This window comes from Syngnathus floridae, chromosome 8 (assembly GCF_059516105.1).
Source record: "Syngnathus floridae isolate MCC-2025c chromosome 8, RoL_Sflo_1.0, whole genome shotgun sequence".
NCBI lineage: Eukaryota > Metazoa > Chordata > Actinopteri > Syngnathiformes > Syngnathidae > Syngnathus > Syngnathus floridae.
The window spans coordinates 16,386,102-16,402,879 of NC_142420.1; the positions used below are offsets into that span (position 1 = coordinate 16,386,102).

Sequence of the window (16,778 nt, forward strand, 5' to 3'; positions counted from 1 at the left end):
TCTTCCGCCTCCATCCGCCTGACCTGAAAAGACAGTCAGACCTCATCTGCGGGGCTTCCCGACAGGTGTGACGCCAAGCGACTCCGCCCAGCGCCTTTCTTTCCGTCACCTTTTCGGCCAACTGCTGATTGCTCTGACGCAGCAGCTGCTTCTCCTCCACCCACTTGACATTCTAGAAGAGACAAACGCGTGGACAGCTTTGGAATGTTGTGTCATTTTCATCCACAAATTCTTTGGTTGACTGGAAAATGACATTTGCTTTTCTCCGCATTTTCCCAGCCACGTTCGGGGGGGGGGGGGGGGGGGGTTGGTCCAGTAATGCCAGACGGATGAGTGACTGAAGAATGTAGCTATTTTGTCTGAGAAAAAGGTGTGCTCATTGATGAGCTTACCTGTCCTTGTTGCTTCAGCGCTGACTCCAGATCTGCTACTCTGCTTTGATAGTGACCCATTTCTACCATCAGCTTTTCTCTGGTCTGAAAGGAGGAGGAGGGAGGCTCCTCCTCCTCCTTTCAGACCAGAGAACACCCGAGGCTGGGTGAGAACGGGGAGGCTGCGACCCGGCCGGGGGTTGCGGGAAGGGGCGCCACCTTGATCTCCTTCTCGGCGTCGTAGTCCCCTTTCGCTGGTCTGGGCTAGCAGAGCGTAGGCTCGTTGCAGCGCTTGATATTCTTGCGTCAGCTGGCGGTAGCGAAGCTCCGCCTCTTCATGCACACACCAATGCAACACAGCACTAGTACCAGAATCAGTCAGACCGGCGACAAAGCACCCGCGACGCAAAGACGAGTCCGATTCCAGGCTGAAGAGGAATGTTTGGTGCCAATACGCTGGCAGAAATGGCGGGCTACCTCTTCGGGTTCCGTGTCGGGGGTTCTGTCGGTGTGAAAAGACAAGGACGATCCGTCCGAGTCCACCAACACGTCTTCGTCGTAGCCGTAAAATGTTTCGATGACCTGCGGGCGCGGAAGCAAACATCTCTCTGAACAAACTGAAGCGACACCTCACGATGAATCGACGAGAGGAACGATAGCGAGAAAAAGGCCATTTCATCTTGCGCAACACCAAGCAGCCGCAAACAAACAGACTCACCTTGCAGGACCTCACGCTTTGTTCCTCCTCAGAGATTCTCGACGTCGGTATCGTAGCAGCAAATCTCTCTCCTGTCGACACAAATAATCCGCCTTTGAGATTCTTTGGATGCAAAGGGAACGAACGGCTCCGGCGCAGAAACAAACGCGACTCACAATGACATTTCTGACATGAGCTCCTGTCTCCAGAGCCTGAAAAACACGTCACCGGCGATGATTGGAGGGACGCTCGTCTTTTCCAAAAGTGACAACTACAGGGTGTGTCAGGGTTTTCCAGATTATCTTTATCGTATCATTGTGTTGCTTTGACTTTGACTGCGACCTGTAATAAATAATATTATTTATCCCTTATTTATCCCTATCGCTTATCCCTTCCTACACAAAGTCGTAAAACACCCCTTGCTATGTTTTGACTAGAGGTCAAGGGCTTCCTCTATTCAATCCACTCTTACACCCACCCTGTTTCTCTTAATTAAAATGCTCGTGCAGGAGCCGAGAGTCAGACTTCATTCGTACAACGGATGGACTCTCCACCTGCAGGTGTCCAAAAGAACTTACTTGTCTCCCGTGTGGTTCTTGCAAAATAAGTTGGAGCGAGCGCAACTCTAACAGGGTGCATTTTGCCACTAGCTGCCTACGGACAATGACGTCGCGCTCGCGGCTCATGGTTGACGGGCTGAGCAGCCGGGCAAGTCCGTCGTTTTCAGCGCACAGCGAGTGGCAAAGGCGCTGACAAAACGGGAGCTTTGAGCTGCTGAAAACGGCAAAACAAGTCTAAAGCGTGTTCAAACGCGTGCGCACAATGCTCCTGCTTGAAAGGTCGGAATTTAAGGGGCCAATTTTTTGGATGGCGGCCGCCGGCCAAGCTTTGGACGGAAAAGGTTTCCTGGCGACAGCGAGCGAGCGCGGCGCTGCCGTACGTGCACCGAGTCGCCTGCCTGAAGACCTTGGACAAGTCGTCGATGATGTGCCGCTGCTCCACAACTTGAAGGAACTCCATTTCACCGTCCTGCTGGCCGCAACCGCGGTCCAGGTCATTGAGCGAACTAGGCCTTCTCTGTGGAACACAAATGCAGTGGACTCTGTTGGCACGCCGCCGTTGTCCGCGTCGACTTACCAAGCTTGCCATCTCCTCGTTCTCCTGGGTGACAAAGCGCACTTTGTTTTCAAGGCGACACAGCACCAGCGAGAGTTCTTCATTCTTCCTGCTCAGGCGTTTGTTTTTGTACAGGAGTGGCAGAAACTGGCTTTCTGTTTCTCTCAGTCGCTTTAGCTGCAAGCATGAAGTGCGGGATGTGAAAGACGCACAACACGCGGGCCAGAACGTATCCATTCCTTTTGCATCGGTTTGAACGGAATCGTGGCTTTGGCTCCCAATAAAAGACATCTACCAGGCAACCGACTCGCCGCGCCGCTCAACTAATAAGCAAGCGCAATGGGTGCCTCGCTGGATGGCGCGCATCAAACGTAGCGCAAACCTTCAAGCGTGCCGTCAATAAATTACCAGTTCATTGCGCTCTTCAGAAAGCAGGGCGTTTCGATCCTCCAGTTTCCTGATGACTGCGCTGAGCTCAGCGATTTTCAGATGAAACCGTCGCGTGTCCCGATCCTCCTGAGACTGAAAACGCCCCGCAACACACACACACAAGCACTCGTTCAAAGTTCAAAACTGTTTTTGTGCTACCTTCCTCCAGCAACGAACTAAGTCATGCGTACTGCAAGTGTGTGATGAGGTGGCTTACGCAATGAAGAGGATTGCTAGTAGCGGCGTTGACCCCACTTCCAGGGTAGTTTAGGCCCGCCCTTTGGGAATCCCTCAGGGCAGCGATCTGCTGCTCGGCAGCCTGAGTCTGCAGCTGAAGGCGGTGGACGTGGCCGGCCCCAGGGCTTCATCCAAAACACTAACCGCTCTGTCTTTCAGCTTGATCTCATCCGTCTGGATGTACAAACGGGGAGCGCTCAGGCAGGCGGGCAAACTCATTTGCCAGAATTGTGACAAAAACAAAGAGAGCAACCGGCCAATTTTTTTCTTGAATCGACTACAACACCTTTGCTGTGACAAAAGCGAAGCGAGCAACCGGACATTTTCTTCTTGTGAAATAGAATAGAATAGAATGCCTTAGGTGTCATTGCACTGCAGGTATACAACGAAATTGGGAACATAGCCACGCACCGCGCATCTGATCAGTCCTACCAGTCGGCGGATCTCCCTCTCGCAGTCTCTCTTGGTTCGGCTCAGCTCCTCCCGATGCTGGTGATGAGCCGATCGGAGCTCGGCCGCTCGGGACTGCCAGGCCTGCTGGGCCGCTGCCAGGGCTTCTTCCGCGCTCCTGGTGGAGGCGACACCGCTCGGTCTCCCGACACCGCCGCGTCTCCTCCACCTCCGCCAGCAAAGCGCCCCCCCTCCTCACCTGAGCAGACATTGCGCCACACCGGGCCGTTGAGACCGCAACGGAGCGCCGCGACGCTTACTGGGGACAAGCTACACAATACGGTAGCGGCCGCATCGAAGCCCGACGTGGCGTGCGGATAGTCAGACACGGATAGAGCGGATCACCTTGTCCATGGAGCCGTCCCTCAGGCTGAGGACCAAGGCATTCAGTCGCTGGATCTCTCCATCTTTGATTTTGATCACTCTCATCAGCTCCATTTCATGCTGCCGCAGTAATGTCTCCCTGGTAATGGCTAACTCTTTCTGCTTCTCCTCATGGAGTTTGCTTTTGAGTTCCGTCATGGCGGCGGTGGCACGGTGGTGCTCCGCCCGCAGGTCCTGACTTCTCTCTCTCTCCAGACAGCTGACCTGACATGACTTAGACTTAGACAAACTTTATTGTCATCTTGTCTGCACATGGTGCATACAAAACGAAATTCCGTTGCATACGTCTTACAACAAAGTAGTGATATTGCAGTTGAATAGAAGTAACATATCCTATGAAAATATATATATATACATATATACTATATATATATATATATATATATATTAAAAATAAGTATAAAGTGCAGCAGTGATAATTATGCAATAGTGCAAGTAGGCAAAACAGTATTCAAGAGTGTGCAGAGGAATGCTAAACCATGTATTAAACTTCTATTTAAAGGGTTTATACAAGTTCAGTAAAGTTGGTAGTGCGAGATAGTGCAAGATAGAGGTCCGTAGTGTCATAAAGTACAGTTCTGTGAATGTGTGATGCAGAGTTCAGTTTAGAGCTCAACAGTTCTAGTGTTCAACAGTCTGATGACAGCAGGGAAAAAGCTGTTGCAGAACCTGGTGGACCTGCAGCGGATGCTGCAAACCTCTTCCCAGAGGGCAGCAGGGAGAACAGTCCATGGTGGGGGTGTGATGGGTCATTGATGATGTTACGGGCACGGGACATGCAGCGCTGAGATGAAATGTCCTGAATGGAGGGAAGAGGAGCCCCTATGATCCTCTCTGCTGTCCTCACCACTCTCCTCACGTTCTTCCAATCGGAGGCGGTGCAGCCTCCACACCACACAGAGAGACAGCTTGTCAGAATGCTCTCTATGGTGCTCCTGTAGAACGTCCTCATGATGGGTGGGGGCAGGTGGGCTCTCCTCATCCTCCGCAGGAAGTACAAGCGCTTCTGTGCCCTCTTGACCAGTGCCGTAGTGTTCATAGTCCAGGTGAGGTCTTCTGTGATGTGGACCCCCAGGAATTTGGTGCTGCTGACCACCTCCACAGCTGAGCTGTTGATGATCAGTGGAGCGTGGTGAGGCTGTTTTCTCCTGAAGTCGACGATGATCTCCTTCATCTTCTCCTCATTCAGGATCAGGCTGTTTTCTCTGCACCAGCCCACCAGCTGCTCCACCTCCTCTCTGTAGTCCAGGTCGTTGTTGTCTCTGATGAGCCCCACCACCGTTGTGTCGTCTGCTGACTTCACGATGTGATTGGTGGTGAACCGGAGGACGCAGTCGTGTGTCATCAGGGTGAACAGCAGGGGGCTCAGGACGCAGCCCTGAGGGGAGCCTGTGCTGAGGGTGATGACATCAGAGGTGTTCTGTCCGACCCGGACTGACTGAGGTCTGTTGGTGAGGAAGTCTAGCAGCCAGTTGCGAAGGGGGGTGTTGAAGCCCAGGTGTTCCAATTTTCCTACCAGATGCTGTGGGATGATGGTGTTAAACGCTGAGCTGAAGTCCAGGAACAGCATCAGCACATGGGTGTTCTTCTCCTCCAGGTGAGCCAGGCTCAGGTGAAGAACGGAGGAGATGGCGTCCTGAGTGGAGCGGTTTTGCCGGTCGGCAAACTGGAACGGGTCAAATAATAGGGGGAGTCTGGAAACGATGTGACCTTTAAGCAGCCTTTCGAAGCACTTCATCATAACCGGAGTCAGTGCAACAGGCCGGTAATCATTAAATGAGGTGATTTGAGGTTTCTTCGGCACCGGAATGATGGAGGCAGTCTTAAAGCACGCCGGCACTGTGGCTTGGCCCAGCGAGGTGTTAAAAATGTCTGTGATGACCCCAGCCAGATGACTTGCACATTCCCTGAACACACGCCCAGGAATGTTGTCGGGGCCAGGGGCCTTACAGGGGTTGACTCTCCTCAGGGTCTTCAACACATCGGCGGAGTCAAGGCAGAGTACCTCCTCTTCCTGATGGGGGACAGTTTTAACTGCTGGAGTGCCGTTTAGTGCCTCGAACCTCCCAAAGAAGTTATTTAGACCATTTAGAAAGTCAGCATCAACTACACCCACTGGGGGGGGGGAGGGTGAGTTGTAGTCTGTAATCGCCCGTATGCCTTGCCACATACTCCTGATGTTTTTGACGTCGTGGAAACGATCCTGAAATTTTCGACTGCGGTCTCGCTTCGCTATCCTGATGGCACGGTTCAAGTTGGCTCTCGCTGTCCTCAGTGTCTCCTTGTCGCCAGACTTGAAGGCAGAGTTCCGCGCTCGTAGCGTTTGACGTACCTCCTCAGTCATCCAGGGTCGTTGGTTGCCCCGGGTGATGATATTCTTAGTGGTGCTGACGTCCTCGGTGCATTTGTTGATGTAGGCTGACACAGTCATGGCACACGCATGTCTAATCTACATCGGGAAAACTGGGAGGGAGGGAGGGAGGGAGGCAGGCAGGGAGGCAGGCAGGGAGGCAGGCAGTGTCTGTCTGTTGAGGTTTTCACCTTGTTCTTCTCCTGCTGAAGTTCTAACTGGACGTCCATCAGTTTGGTTCTCAGCTCGTCATTGGCGGCCTGAAGGGCGTCCGTTCGCTCCGCCTTGGCCCGCCCTGCCGGAGCTCGTTTGGACATCTCTTACTCGAGTCTCGCCCGGTCGTCAGTCAGAGATCACAACATTTGTACCTGGAGAGCACAAACGCAGCGCTGTTTTCCACTGGCTTCGAACTCAACTTCAATCGGTACCGTAACTTACAACATCATAAACATAGAACTAGCTTGACTTATTCATTGAATAAATGCATTTGGTTCCTCAAAACTGCATCACGCAACATAGCGTGACCGAGACGGCCGTTATCCACCTGCGTGAAGTTATTTGGTGAAATGAATGAGATGTTTAAGACACCATCGTTCTGTCTCTATGTAGATGAAGGGAAATAATCGATTGCTGAAGGTCCAAAGGTGTTGTGATAAACAAATAAACATATTAGTGATTAGTGACATATTTGTGATAAACATATTAGGCAGGATAATCACATATGTTAACTTGACTGCCCACACTGTATTTATTTATGGTTATTTGTTAAATCGAGTACTGTTAGACATGAAATAGGAAGTGTTTAACATAAATGGAAGACGAAAGGGGTACTCACCATTGTAGCTCCTGCTGGTCAATGATACGAGCCTCTTCTTGCAGTGGAAAACATACAGCCAACAAACACCGTGGAACCTAAAGGAATGAAATTAAACATTAACATTTAGCCTCAACCAACATTCACAGATACAACGCAACGCAAACTACACAAACGTAAATCTTTTTAAACACAATGAGTTGTACTTACCGTGTACGCTCTAGACGGTCCACTGGCAAGCAGAAAATAAAGATATTTCTGTTGATAATCGTCGTGTTTGTATCCGGTGTCTCGCTCAAGGCCATTGCGCCCACAGATTTGAATTTTGGCGAGAGTTCAGCCTATTGACGTCATTTCCGCGGTGTAATACCCGCATATCTGAAACGGCAAAGTTAAGAGTAGAGTTAAATAAAGTTTTTAGTCAACGCAATAATTTACAACCGTTGACCAGTCGAAATAATCGTCGAAATTTGGCGTCTGTGGCTGGAAGCAGACGCCGAGTTCGACATTCCTCCCAAACGCCACACTCCCTCGCTTTTCAGGGCTAAAAAAAACCAGTTGTAATTACCTTGTACGCTCTAGACGGTCAAGTTGCAAGCTGAAAACAAAAATATTTGCCTTGTTAGTCATCGTGTTACTAACCGCTGTGTCTTGTTTGCCAGAATTGCCGCTTTCCTACTTCCTGTTGCAAGCCACGCCCACGGATTATAATTTTGCCGTGAGTTCCGCCTATTGACGTCATGTCCGCGTCACATGACTGCGACGTAATATTATCTAAAACTGTTTGTGCGGTATTGTGTTGTTCTGTGCGGTATTGTGTTATTCTGTGCGGCGTCGTGTTGTTCTGTGCGGCGTCGTGTTGTTCAGTGCGACGTCGTGTTGTTCAGTGCGGCATGGTGTTGTTCAGTGCGGCATGGTGTTGTTCAGTGCGGCATGGTGTTGTTCAGTGCGGCATAATGTTGTTCAGTGCGGCATAATGTTGTTCAGTGCGGCATGGTGTTGTTCAGTGCGGCATAATGTTGTTCAGTGCGGCATAATGTTGTTCAGTGCGGCATGGTGTTGTTCAGTGCGGCATGGTGTTGTTCAGTGCGGCATGGTGTTGTTCAATGCGGCATGGTGTTGTTCAGTGCAGGATGGTGTTGTTCAGTGCGGCATGGTGTTGTTCAGTGCGGGATGGTGTTGTTCAGTGCAGGATGGTGTTGTTCAGTGCGGCATGGTGTTGTTCAATGCGGCATGGTGTTGTTCAGTGCGGGATGGTGTTGTTCAGTGCGGCATGGTGTTGTTCAGTGCGGCATAATGTTGTTCAATGCGGCATGGTGTTGTTCAGTGCGGCATGGTGTTGTTCAGTGCGGCATGGTGTTGTTCAGTGCGGCATCGTGTTGTTCAGTGCGGCATGGTGTTGTTCAGTGCGGCATGGTGTTGTTCAGTCCGGGATGGTGTTGTTCAATGCGGGATCGTGTTGTTCAGTGCGGGGTGGTGTTGTTCAGTGCGGGATGGTGTTGTTCAGTGCGGCATGGTGTTGTTCAATGCGTCATGGTGTTGTTCAATGCAGGATCGTGTTGTTCAGTGCAGCATAATGTTGTTCAGTGCAGCATGGTGTTGTTCAGTGCGGCATGGTGTTGTTCAATGCGGCATGGTGTTGTTCAGTGCGGGATGGTGTTGTTCAATGCGGGATCGTGTTGTTCAGTGCGGCATAATGTTGTTCAGTGCAGCATGGTGTTGTTCAGTGCGGCATGGTGTTGTTCAGTGCGACATAATGTTGTTTAGTGCGGCATAATGTTGTTCAGTGCGGCATAATGTTGTTCAGTGCGGCATGGTGTTGTTCAGTGCGGCATGGTGTTGTTCAGTGCAGGATGGTGTTGTTCAGTGCGGCATGGTGTTGTTCAATGCGGCATGGTGTTGTTCAGTGCGGGATGGTGTTGTTCAGTGCAGGATGGTGTTGTTCAGTGCGGCATGGTGTTGTTCAGTGCGGAATGGTGTTCAGTGCGGCATGGTGTTGTTCAGTGCGGCATGGTGTTGTTCAGTGCAGGATGGTGTTGTTCAATGCGGGATCGTGTTGTTCAGTGCGGCATGGTGTTGTTCAGTGCGGCATGGTGTTGTTCAGTGCGGCATAATGTTGTTCAGTGCGGCATGGTGTTGTTCAGTGCGGCATGGTGTTGTTCAGTGCGGCATGGTGTTGTTCAGTGCGGCATGGTGTTGTTCAGTGCGGCATAATGTTGTCCAGTGCGCCATAATGTTGTTCAGTGCGGCATGGTGTTGTTTAGTGCGGGATGGTGTTGTTCAGTGCAGGATGGTGTTGTTCAGTGCGGCATGGTGTTGTTCAATGCGGCATGGTGTTGTTCAGTGCGGCATGGTGTTGTTCAGTGCGGCATGGTGTTGTTCAGTGCGGCATGGTGTTGTTCAGTGCGGCATGGTGTTGTTCAGTGCGGCATGGTGTTGTTCAGTGCGGCATGGTGTTGTTCAGTGCGGAATGGTGTTGTTCAGTGCGGCATGGTGTTGTTCAGTGCGGGATGGTGTTGTTCAATGCGGGATCGTGTTGTTCAGTGCGGCATGGTGTTGTTCAGTGCGGGATGGTGTTGTTCAGTGCAGGATGGTGTTGTTCAGTGCGGCATGGTGTTGTTCAATGCGGGATCGTGTTGTTCATTGCGGCATGGTGTTGTTCAGTGCGGCATGGTGTTGTTCAGTGCGGCATGGTGTTGTTCAGTGCGGCATGGTGTTGTTCAGTGCGGCATAATGTTGTTCAGTGCGGCATAATGTTGTTCAGTGCGGCATAATGTTGTTCAGTGCGGGATGGTGTTGTTCATTGCGGCATGGTGTTGTTCAGTGCGGCATGGTGTTGTTCAGTGCGGCATGGTGTTGTTCAGTGCGGCATGGTGTTGTTCAGTGCGGCATGGTGTTGTTCATTTCGGCATAATGTTGTTCAGTGCGGCATAATGTTGTTTAGTGCGGCATGGTGTTGTTCAGTGCGGGATGGTGTTGTTCAGTGCGGCATAATGTTGTTCAGTGCGGCATAATGTTGTTCAATGCAGGATCGTGTTGTTCAGTGCAGCATAATGGTGTTCAGTGCGGCATGGTGTTGTTCAGTGCGGTATCGTGTTGTTCAGTGCGGTATCGTGTTTCTCAGTGCGGTATCGTGTTGTTCAGTGCAGTATAGTTGTGTTGTTCGTATTGTGTTGTGTTGTTCGTAATGTGTTGTGTTGTTCGTATTGTGTTGTGTTGTTCGTATTGTGTTGTGTTGTTCGTATTGTGTTGTGTTGTTCATATTGTGTTGTTCATATTGTGTTGAGTTGTTCGTATTGTGTTGTGTTGTTCGTATTGTGTTGCCTTTAACACTTAGCCTCTAACACTTAGCCTCTAACACTTAGCCTCTAGCATCTAGAAGGTAAATAAATAGGAAGGAAGGACTCACCGGTGACGTCTTCGCCCACGTCCAAGCGTTGTACTTTGTATTTTCATCCTTCTGACAGTGGAAAACATAGCCAACAAACACCGTGGAACCTAAACGAATGAAAGAAAACTATCATTTGGCCACAACCAACATTCACAGATACAACACAATGTGACGTGCGGGGTTGAGGTTAAAGGTTGAGTGAAGGGCCCTCGTTTTAAACTACTTTTTTGAAAAGGATTGGGAACAAGTAAGACGTATTTAATTTATTTAATGGGAAGTAGTAAGAGCTATTGAATTTAATCTATGTATTATATTCTATTGTATTGTATTCTGTTGTATTCTTTTGGATTGTATTCACACTAACCCCACTAAAACTTCAGCCCACAAAAACTCGCCTCTGGCGCCTAGCCTCTGGCACTTAGCCTCTAACACTTAGCCTTTAACACTTAGCCTTTAACACTTAGCCTTTAACACTTAGCCTTTAACACTTAGCCTAGAAGGTGAATAAATAGGGTTAAAGGTTGAGTGAAGGGACCTCGTTTTAAACTACTTTTTTGAAAAGGAGTGGGAACAAGTAAGACGTATTTAATTTATTTAATGGGAAGTAGTAAGACTTATTAAATTTATTTAATCTACTTTTCTTCCCAGGCAAAATTTGATGTGCTGCAATTCCAAATTTCCAAAGTGAATGAAGGAATGAAGTCCTTTAAATTATGATTTTGTATAAATACTAGGCATTAACACAAAATCGACGGCACAAAATGGGCAGACTTTACTTGTTTGAAAAGGACTGGTTACAAGACAGACTTTTTTAATTTATTTAATGGGAAGAAGACTTATTTAGTTTAATTGATCTATTTTTGTTCCCTGGCAAAATTCGATTTGCTGCAATTCCAAATTTCCAAAGTGAATGAAGGAAAGAAGTCGTTTAAATTATGATTTTGTTTAAATACTAGGCAGACACAAAATCTACGGCACAAAATGGGCAGACTTTACTTGTTTGAAGAGGACTGGTTACAAGACAGACTTTTCTGATTTATTTAATGGGAAGAAGACTTATTTAGTTTATTTAATCTATTTTTGTTCCCTGGCAAAATTGGATTTGCTGAAATTGTATTTTGCCAAATCTTGCCTTGAGACCTGATAGGAAGTATTAAACGCTTAGTTAAATCAATACAAGTTGGTAATAAGAGCGAGTAATGTTGGTTGAACCGATGAATGAAGGTTGAAAGCAATTTAAATTATGACTTTGTATAAATACTAGATATTAACAGAACATCTACTGCGCGAAATGGGCAGAGTTTACTTGTTTGAGAAGGAGTGGCTTATTCAAAACTAAGATTTATTTAATCTGTTTGTTCCCAGGCAAAATTGGATGTGATGCAATTCCAAATTTCACCACATGATGGTGCCCAATTTTGACTTCATAGGACATATTAAACACTTAGCTTGTTATTATGTTCAAGGTAATCAGATTTGTTTATTATTCTAATGGCCTCTTCAAAACTATTCTGGATTACTACTTTGGATCTATTCTACATTACTTGGCAACAACATACTCTGTAACAGATTAGGCAGTATAATCATATATGTTAACTTGAGAGTGCCCACACTCAATCTACTTATCGTGATGTGTTAAATCAATTACTGTTAGACATTATTTGTCTGATAATCTACCAAACCTTTGAATTGAAGAATTTGTGATTTAATTAATAGCTTGTTCAGGGTAATCAGACTTGTATATAATTCTAATGGCCTTCTTTTGAAAACTATTCTGAATTACAACTTTGGATCTTATATTACTTTGCAACAATCTACTCGGTGACAGATTAGGCAGTATAATCACATATGTTAACTTCAGTGCCCACACTGTATTTATTTATGGTTATTTGTTAAATCAAGTACTGTTAGACATGAAATAGGAAGTGTTTAACATAAATGTTATGGCTACTCACCATTGTAGCTCGCTCCTGGTCAATGATACGAGCCTCTTCTTGCAGTGGAAAACTTGCAGCCAACAAACACCGTGGAACCTAAAGGAATGAAATTAAACATTAACATTTCGCCTCGACCAATTTTCACACGTACACTTCTGCTATTACAAACGTAAATCTCCTTAAACACAATGAGTGTTACTTACCGTGTACGCTCTAGACGGTCCAGTTGCAAGCAGAAAATAAAGATATTTCCGTTGATAATCGTCGCTGCTCAGTGGCTCACGGCCATCGCGCCAACAGATTTGAATTTTGGCGGAGGTTCGGGCAATTACGTCATATCCGCGGCACATGACTGCGACGTAATACCCGCTTATCTGAAACGGCAGTTAAAAGTAGAGTTACATCAAGTTTTCTTGGAACCTAAACGAATGAAAGAAAACTATCATTTGGCCACAACCAACATTCACAGATACAACACAACGTGCGGGGTTGAGGTTAAAGATTGAGTGAAGGGCCCTCGTTTTAAACTACTGTTTTGAAAAGGAGTGGGAACAAGTAAGACGTATTTAATTTATTTAATGGGAAGTAGTAAGACTTATTAAATTTATTTAATCTACTTTTCTTCCCAGGCAAAATTTGATGTGCTGCAATTCCAAATTTCCAAAGTGAATGAAGGAATGAAGTCCTTTAAATTATGATTTTGTATAAATACTAGGCATTAACACAAAATCGACGGCACAAAATGGGCAGACTTTACTTGTTTGAAAAGGACTGGTTACAAGACAGACTTTTTTAATTTATTTAATGGGAAGAAGACTTATTTAGTTTAATTGATCTATTTTTGTTCCCTGGCAAAATTCGATTTGCTGCAATTCCAAATTTCCAAAGTGAATGAAGGAAAGAAGTCGTTTAAATTATGATTTTGTTTAAATACTAGGCATAGACACAAAATCTACGGCACAAAATGGGCAGACTTTACTTGTTTGAAGAGGACTGGTTACAAGACAGACTTTTCTGATTTATTTAATGGGAAGAAGACTTATTTAGTTTATTTAATCTATTTTTGTTCCCTGGCAAAATTGGATTTGCTGAAATTGTATTTTGCCAAATCTTGCCTTGAGACCTGATAGGAAGTATTAAACGCTTAGTTAAATCAATACAAGTTGGTAATAAGAGCGAGTAATGTTGGTTGAACCGATGAATGAAGGTTGAAAGCAATTTAAATTATGACTTTGTATAAATACTAGATATTAACAGAACATCTACTGCGCGAAATGGGCAGAGTTTACTTGTTTGAGAAGGAGTGGCTTATTCAAAACTAAGATTTATTTAATCTGTTTGTTCCCAGGCAAAATTGGATGTGATGCAATTCCAAATTTCACCACATGATGGTGCCCAATTTTGACTTCATAGGACATATTAAACACTTAGCTTGTTATTATGTTCAAGGTAATCAGATTTGTTTATTATTCTAATGGCCTCTTCAAAACTATTCTGGATTACTACTTTGGATCTATTCTACATTACTTGGCAACAACATACTCTGTAACAGATTAGGCAGTATAATCACATATGTTAACTTGAGAGTGCCCACACTCAATCTACTTATCGTGATGTGTTAAATCAATTACTGTTAGACATTATTTGTCTGATAATCTACCAAATCTTTGAATTGAAGAATTTGTGATTTAATTAATAGCTTGTTCAGGGTAATCAGACTTGTATATAATTCTAATGGCCTTCTTTTGAAAACTATTCTGAATTACAACTTTGGATCTTATATTACTTTGCAACAATCTACTCCGTGACAGATTAGGCAGTATAATCACATATGTTAACTTCAGTGCCCACACTGTATTTATTTATGGTTATTTGTTAAATCAAGTACTGTTAGACATGAAATAGGAAGTGTTTAACATAAATGTTATGGCTACTCACCATTGTAGCTCGCTCCTGGTCAATGATACGAGCCTCTTCTTGCAGTAGAAAACTTGCAGCCAACAAACACCGTGGAACCTAAAGGAATGAAATTAAACATTAACATTTCGCCTCGACCAATTTTCACACGTACAACGCAACGCGGCTACACTTCTGCTATTACAAACGTAAATCTCCTTAAACACAATGAGTGTTACTTACCGTGTACGCTCTAGACGGTCCAGTTGCAAGCAGAAAATAAAGATATTTCTGTTGATAATCGTCGCTGCTCAGTGGCTCACGGCCATCGCGCCAACAGATTTGAATCGGAGGTTCGGGCAATTACGTCATATCCGCGGCACATGACTGCGACGTAATACCCGCTTATCTGAAACGGCAGTTAAAAGTAGAGTTACATCAAGTTTTCTTGGAACCTAAACGAATGAAAGAAAACTATCATTTGGCCACAACCAACATTCACAGATACAACACAACGTGCGGGGTTGAGGTTAAAGATTGAGTGAAGGGCCCTCGTTTTAAACTACTGTTTTGAAAAGGAGTGGGAACAAGTAAGACGTATTTAATTTATTTAATGGGAAGTAGTAAGACTTATTAAATTTATTTAATCTACTTTTCTTCCCAGGCAAAATTTGATGTGCTGCAATTCCAAATTTCCAAAGTGAATGAAGGAATGAAGTCCTTTAAATTATGATTTGAAGTCCCAATGATTGTCACACACACAACTGGGTGCGGTGAAATTTGTCTCTGCATTTAACCCATCCCCGAAGGGAGCAGTGGGCAGCAGCGGTGCCGCGCCCGGGAATCATTTGGTGATCTAACCCCCCAATTCCAACCCTTAATGCTGAGTGCCAAGCAGGGAGGCAATGGGTCCCATTTTTATAGTCTTTGGTATGACCCGGCCAGGGTTTGAACCCACAACCTTCCAGTCTCAGGGCGGACACTCTACCACTAGGCCACTGAGCTGGTATAAATTTTGTATAAATACTAGGCATTAACACAAAATCGACGGCACAAAATGGGCAGACTTTACTTGTTTGAAAAGGACTGGTTACAAGACAGACTTTTTTAATTTATTTAATGGGAAGAAGACTTATTTAGTTTAATTGATCTATTTTTGTTCCCTGCCAAAATTCGATTTGCTGCAATTCCAAATTTCCAAAGTGAATGAAGGAAAGAAGTCGTTTAAATTATGATTTTGTTTAAATACTAGGCATAGACACAAAATCTACGGCACAAAATGGGCAGACTTTACTTGTTTGAAGAGGACTGGTTACAAGACAGACTTTTCTGATTTATTTAATGGGAAGAGGACTTATTTAGTTTATTTAATCTATTTTTGTTCCCTGGCAAAATTGGATTTGCTGAAATTGTATTTTGCCAAATCTCGATTTGAGACCTGATAGGAAGTATTAAACGCTTAGTTAAATCAATACAAGTTGGTAATAAGAGCGAGTAATGTTGGTTGAACCGATGAATGAAGGTTGAAAGCAATTTAAATTATGACTTTGTATAAATACTAGATATTAACAGAACATCTACTGCGCAAAATGGGCAGAGTTTACTTGTTTGAGAAGGAGTGGCTTATTCAAAACTAAGATTTATGTAATCTGTTTGTTCCCAGGCAAAATTGGATGTGATGCAATTCCAAATTTCACCACATGATGGTGCCCAATTTTGACTTCATAGGACATATTAAACACTTAGCTTGTTATTATGTTCAAGGTAATCAGATTTGTTTATCATTCTAATGGCCTCTTCAAAACTATTCTGGATTACTACTTTGGATCTATTCTACATTACTTGGCAACAACATACTCTGTAACAGATTAGGCAGTATAATCACATATGTTAACTTGAGAGTGCCCACACTCAATCTACTTATCGTGATGTGTTAAATCAATTACTGTTAGACATTATTTGTCTGATAATCTACCAAATCTTTGAATTGAAGAATTTGTGATTTAATTAATAGCTTGTTCAGGGTAATCAGACTTGTATATAATTCTAATGGCCTTCTTTTGAAAACTATTCTGAATTACAACTTTGGATCTTATATTACTTTGCAACAATCTACTCGGTGACAGATTAGGCAGTATAATCACATATGTTAACTTCAGTGCCCACACTGTATTTATTTATGGTTATTTGTTAAATCAAGTACTGTTAGACATGAAATAGGAAGTGTTTAACATAAATGTTATGGCTACTCACCATTGTAGCTCGCTCCTGGTCAATGATATGAGCCTCTTCTTGCAGTGGAAAACTTGCAGCCAACAAACACCGTGGAACCTAAAGGAATGAAATTAAACATTAACATTTCGCCCGGACCAACATTCACACGTACAACGCAACGCGGCTACACTTCTGCTATTACAAACGTAAATCTCCTTAAACACAACGAGTGTTACTTACCGTGTACGCTCTAGGCAAAATTGGATGTGATGCAATTCCAAATCTATCTGAAACGGCAGTTAAAAGTAGAGTTACATCAAGTTTTCTTTTTTAATCAACACAATCATTTACAACCGTTGACCAGAAAGAATCGTCGAAATTCGACGTCCCCCACAAACGCCACGCTCACTCGCTTTTCAGGGCAACAAAAGTACTTCTTTTTAAAAACGATGAGTTGTACTTACCGTGTACGCTCTGGACGGTCCAGTTGCA

The 16,778-nt window shown here is 45.0% G+C and overlaps 1 long non-coding RNA gene across 1 annotated transcript; it reads right to left on the minus strand.

Moving 5' to 3' along the window:
* Nucleotides 1-12,192: 12,192 nt before the first annotated feature.
* LOC148394714 (uncharacterized) lies at nt 12,193-14,470 on the minus strand. Its single transcript, XR_015860053.1, has 4 exons — nt 14,316-14,470; nt 14,115-14,192; nt 12,380-12,550; nt 12,193-12,272 (listed from the first exon to the last, which is right to left on the minus strand). It is a non-coding gene; the product is annotated as an uncharacterized LOC148394714 (long non-coding RNA).
* Nucleotides 14,471-16,778: the final 2,308 nt, after the last annotated feature.